Raw genomic sequence first — 5,977 nt, 5'->3', positions numbered from 1 at the left:
TTGATATGCATGCACAGAAAAGGAAATAGAAATAAAATGGAATAAAAATGATTTGGAAAATAAAGTGCTGGTTCTGAGAGAAGAGATGTGAATAGAGGATAAATTAAAGGGATATATGTTCCCATTTTTTTCTCAGATGTAATTTGTGAGTCCCAGGAAAAGGACAATGTGCTTGCTTGATGTTATTGCTTCATGGATCTTAAAATATCTCTGCAGCAGAAGCAAAATTGTTTTTCCTTTGCTAACCTGTGTGGTATTGGTTTGACTACCCATCCAGCCCAAGGAGAACTCAGAGAGATAAGGGATGACTTGTTTTGCTCCTCGATGAGGGTAAGAGAAGAGACCAGTAGTAGAAAACTGGGATTGTCTGTATCATCCTTGCACAGCATGAACTTGGGGCCTGCCTCAGGCTGGATGAGGGTTATCACTTTGTTGCATGGACTTCAAATCCATGCTTTCTTTGGGAGCTGGTACTAGTGTATACTGTTGGCCACGGGTGACCTGCCATAGGAGAAGGTTTATCATCAATGAGAGAGAATAAAGTCAATAAAAAGAAAAAGACAGAAGTGATGCACGGATTCCAAAAGAATTTCAAGATTCTAGTTGAGTACTTTGTGAGACCATCTGTAAATTGCTGAACAAATTGACCTTGTATTCTTGAGGCAACAAACATCTTTTGATGTTTAAGTTAATTCAAGCTACATAGCTGGCACTGATAAGCCAAAACTTCCTCATTCATATGTGACTGGAGATAGCACTCTGAGGGGCCTGTGTATATTTATGTTGTTATATATTTGGTTTTGGTCCCTGGTTTGTGGCACAAACTAAAACCCTTTAATCCTGGGCGATAGGATTGTCTTTTCTTATTAGTAACTAGTCCCTTTCAATCACACCTGGGCCAATCCCTAGATGGGCCCAGGATGGGGCTGATCATCAGAAAGACCAAGGATGAGATATTGGAACATTCGGTTTGGCCTGGTGATCAGGGAGGGCAGGTGGGGAATGGAGTGGAGACAGAACCCTATAAAAACTCTGAACAATGAGATTTGATGAGCTTCTGAATTGGCAAATGCACCCATATGCTTGGAAGGTGGCACAAGTCAACTCCATGAGGACAGAAGTCTTAGAGTGGCCTAGTGCAGACAAGGGATTGAACTCCACCCTCTGGCATCTGGACACCAGTCAAGTAGGAGAGGAGACTTGCACGGTGCCTTGACCTGACCTCCTGGGAGTTCAAGGGGGCTGTTGGGAAGGGGGTGGAGCTGTTTTTTGAGTTAGCTAAGAAGAAAATTGACTCGAAATGCCTAAAGTTGTTTAAAAATATCATAAATTTAGGCCTCCCCGGTGGTGCAGGGGTTTAAGCACAGCACTATAAAGCAGTCGGCAGCCTCTGTAGCATGAGTTCGATCCCTGGCCGGCCAGGGAGCAACCCACATGGCACAGCAGACCTCTCCTGCCTCGCCCGCTGCTCCCCTCAGCAATGTATTTCAGTCAGTCTGCCTGTTCTGTTCCCCACTCTGTCTCTGGTGAATCTTCTCACCCCCCACACATCTGGCCTGTACCTCAGCTCTTGTATGCATAAATAAATAAATCTTTGAAAAAAATCATAAATTTTTATTAGTTCCTTGAAAAGTTTTATTTTTATAAATGTTCTATCCCTGCAATCACAATTGAGTTAGAGACAGCCAAAGTATGAAACACAAAATTTTGAGGTAAAGATAATTGAATTCATTTATGTAATGAGGTAATGTTGGTTTACAACACATGTTTTAGGAGTACAGGTTCATATCTCTTCCAAATACATACCACCACACCACACCCACCACCAAAATGCCCGTAACCCTTCACCACCAATAACCCCCTGCACCCTTTGCTCCCACACCCTCTCCTCGAGAACCCTCACCCACTTACTTTGAACTCAAGGGTTTCTTTTTATCCCATTGTTTTGTTTCTCTATATTTGTCCTTTAAATGAAATAATTGATTTTTGTCTTTCTCCTTTTGACTTAGCTTAACCTAAGTAGAGGCAGGGGTCATTTAATGAGGAAAACCTTTTATAGGCGCTGAAAATCTAGGGCCACATGGCTGTATGTATTGACTACAGGAAGATATAAAAACACCAAAATAATTCATATCCACAATTCTCTTATTTATTTTAATTTTCCTTCATGTACCAGAGTAGGCAATTAATACAGATTTCACAGAAATTGCCTGTTAGGTGGCAGTTCTCCTACTTTTGGAATTAATTTTTTTAAAAAGGCATTTGATTAACATTCATTCTTCACAAATATCAAGTTAAAACAGCCACTTCATATCCCAGCCATCCATTCCCAGAGCCACTTCAGATTGAAAGGATGTTTTTATTTTTTATTTTTTCTTGCTAATTGAAATGAATTGATGCCATGAGGTCTAGTTAGCTCCAAGTATGCATTTTTTTCTTAAATAAAGAAATGTGTTACCATTTTAAACCATGAGTGGGTTTCATCCATTAACCTTTACTACTATGAAAGGAAAAGAAAACCTTAAAATCCAACTGATAATAGGTCTCCTAAAGCCACAGCACTGTTGTAGAGGAAACCAGTAACTGTTTCAATTCGCTGTTGAAGCAAAGGCAGTGCCTTCTGGTGGGGATGCAGACAGCACAGTCTAGTGACTAAATCATTTTTTTATTTTTGAGAGGAACCACAATTTATGTCAGTTTTTAAGATTGGCAATTTTATATGACTTTAGATTAGAGAGCATTTCACAATTATTTTCATGCAATGCTTCCCAAAATAAAGAGCACAAACTGAGTGGGTGAGGACTCTAGGAGGAATTTTTAGCTGTTTATTTTCATTTTGTTGATGATCTCCAGTGTACCATAAGCATACTTGGAATCATGCGAGGCCTTTCTGTATAGTTTCTTCATTTCGGTGAGCAGAGTTTTTGCACTTGTGTTTCTGATAGTACTTTCACCAAAGAACTCTCGAACGATGTTCATGGTGCATATACCAGGATACCAGGAAGAATGTGGCACAGAAGATCCGACTGCTAAAAATCACAGCAGCATTAAATCTTTGTGAGGCGCACAGAACAGATGAGCCAAACTAAAAGGAGTCTTCGCAGTTTCATTCTTTACCTTCAAAGGAGGCAACTTTCAAGTGTTATCAGGTGAGAACTTAACTATACTTACTTGTATTTGTAGAGGCATTGCTAACGGGTTGTTTGTAGTTCAGAATGAGTTATTGTCCTGAATTAGGGAAAAAATTGTAGAGAACACTTTTAACAACAATTATTGAAGTTGAAATACAGGAACTGATTATATATAGAACCATCATTCTGTTAAATCCATCACTAGCAATTGAGTTCCAGAAAAAAACAAATCTGTCACTACATGTCGTAAATGCAAATTTTAATTTTTGCGTTGGTTTACTCAATTGACAAGCTTGTTCTGTTATGGTTTTATTAGCATTAATCACATAAGGAATCTATAAGGACCTTTATATCTGAGCATATTTAATTAATATCAAAACAGGAGTGATTTGGGTCAATAAGAGTCTGGAAGAATGTTTTCCTTTTAAAGGCATCTTATGACTGAGAGAATTATTTGCCAGATGACCCATTCATTGTTCCCTGTTTTAAGCGGGGCTTCCCATCTTAAAAAAAAAAAAAAGTAAAAACAGCCAGGGGCTAGGACTCTTGTGCAAATGATTTATTGAGGAAGTGCTTTCTGGAGAAAGGAGAGTCCGAAGACAGGGCAGGCAAGGATAGGGCGAAGCAAGGATGTGGTCTCAGCTGGAGACCAGCTGGAAACAATTTGGTTCCACTGGAAGCTGTGGAGCATGAATTTCACCACATTTTGTCCAGTGTCAGCATGAGTTGCTGCCCCCCAAATTATTAGAGTGGCTCCCCTTAGGAGAAAGGTAATTGCTGTGAGCCACTAATAGCTGTTGAAGCACCAGTGTTGGGGGATGGGTGTTCCAACCCAGTAATGTGGGTCTTGGCAGAGCGACCACGAGGCCTGCAACTACCTTTCAATGCTCAGATCCACTTCTTCTCAAATTAAGTTAATTCCATCTAGGCACAGCTTTCCCAGTGTTCTTAATGATTAATTTTCCAGGAAAAATTTAAAAGAAGATGGCTATTTAGATAAATTGAAGCTCCTGCTGGTGCAATTGGTCTGAAATACTCATCAACTGTGTCCCATACCACCTTTCCAGACTCCTCTTTCCCTTTCCCTTTGTTGAATTAGTCAGCTTGCCCTGTGGCATCTGAGATCCCAGTTGCCATGCTTTTATCAGCCCATGGTTATTAGACTTGCTTGTTATTGTGAAATTGGTTATGGAAATACAAAGAGAGTACACAGTGAATCACCTTGCTCACTATAGCCAGCAGAATGCTATTTCCTCATAATGAACAGGGTCAATTGCCCCTGCTGGCATGGTAACTGTTCTTTGATTGTTTAATGGCTTGAGGAACCCATGGTGACCAGGTGTTAGAGTTTTAAGTTTATTGGGATTTTCTCTTTATCTCCTGATAGAGTCACCCACCATCTCAACACCAGAGACTACAGGTCCTAAAGTTGCAGGAGTGGAGAAACACAGATTCCCTGGAGTGCGTTACTGGGAATGAAGGTAAGTGGGTCCTCTTCTTCCACTTTACATTCTCAGACTTAACTTCTACTTACTGGAAACAGCACTATCAATGTCTGTTGTGCTGCATGTGCCAGTATGTTGTCCAGTATGTGCTGCATCTTGAAGAACTCTCCATCCTTGCTGGGTGTCTTCAAGGTGAAGCTTCTTTAGATCCCTCAAGAAGACTTTCCAACTCTGAAGTCAGCAACTGCTGGATGATCTAGACTATGGTGGTAATAATAAATAAATCCCATGGCTGTTGCCACTGCTGAACACTCATTGCCATAAAGTGTAGCTCTTGATCTCACACAAATTTATGAGGGATTTGGAGTATTAGACCAGACACTCTGAGCCTTTGGAGTGCTAACTGGGCAGTGTGGGCAGAAACCAAGAGTTGATTGACAGTCTGGATGAACTATTGCCCATTGCAATGTAGAAGAGCTTGATGCAGTCACCTTACAAGTAAACAACAGGTTGTCCTCTTTGAGGGATGGTACTGGATTGCTGGTATATTTGATGTCCAAGGGTTGCAGCAATTGATCAGCCTCTATGAGAGGAACCCAAGCTGTATGGGCCCTCATATAGCCTGTCTCTCTGCCACCATTGCTTCTCTGTTCTAGAACCCACTGCACGAGCATGCACTTGGTTAAGAGTAAATGCTTGTTGCCCAAGTCATCCTGTCAACTTTGTTATTTCATTCTCCTTTCATAAAGGATGCTCTCTTGTGAGCACTGATTCATGATGAAAATATTCTGACATGTTGTACTCAGTCCCACAGCTCCATCCCACTGCTTTTTCCTGAGATTTTTTTATCCCTCATCTAATCATCCTTCTTCCAAGCATCTAAGGAACCAGATAAGTCATTTATCTTAGAGTCAGTTTTTACCCTCACCACAGGCCACTCTGTGACTCTCAAAGTGGATGACCAGATGCCCTGCTCAAAGTTCTTTCCAGTGGTAGAGTGGAAGCTTCCTTCCTGTCTTTAAGTGCCATTTCTGGGAGGGCTGTGAAGCAGTAGCAGTTCATTTTCCACTTGCATGCACATACCAAACCAATTCACTTGTGAGCCAAGTTTGGGCTTTTTCCTTCACTACCATGTGCCAAGAGAATCATAGATGGACATTAATCAGTCACACCGCCTCACAGGGAATGTCTGTGAGGTGAGTGTGTCGCTTGCAATCATGCAGCCACTACTAGCAGCAGATACATGAGCTGATGAGCATTGTCGTCACATTCTTTGTAGATTCTGACATGCACATCTCCTCTGTACTTAAACATCTCTAAGATCTGGATCAACCTAGTTTGTAGTATCTTGATGTGACTACTTTAGTGGACTACTTTAGTGGACTTACTTCATTTGATATG

General features: G+C 41.0%; 1 long non-coding RNA gene across 2 annotated transcripts; it reads right to left on the bottom strand.

Annotated features, from left to right (window-relative positions):
• Positions 1-2,787: 2,787 nt before the first annotated feature.
• Positions 2,788-5,659, bottom strand: LOC119260638 (uncharacterized). 2 transcript variants are annotated; one of them, XR_005128773.2, is made up of 3 exons: positions 4,353-5,659; positions 3,172-3,228; positions 2,788-3,029 (listed from the first exon to the last, which is right to left on the bottom strand). It is a non-coding gene; the product is annotated as an uncharacterized LOC119260638 (long non-coding RNA). The 2 variants fall into 2 exon arrangements; XR_005128774.2 differs by lacking the exon at positions 4,353-5,659 and adding an exon at positions 4,010-4,342.
• Positions 5,660-5,977: the final 318 nt, after the last annotated feature.

The sequence above is a fragment of the Talpa occidentalis genome, unplaced genomic scaffold (assembly GCF_014898055.3).
Source record: "Talpa occidentalis isolate TD23 unplaced genomic scaffold, MPIMG_talOcc4v2.1 talOcc4.6, whole genome shotgun sequence".
In the NCBI taxonomy this organism is placed as follows: Eukaryota; Metazoa; Chordata; class Mammalia; order Eulipotyphla; family Talpidae; genus Talpa; species Talpa occidentalis.
This window is presented reverse-complemented; position numbering and strand designations above follow the sequence as displayed.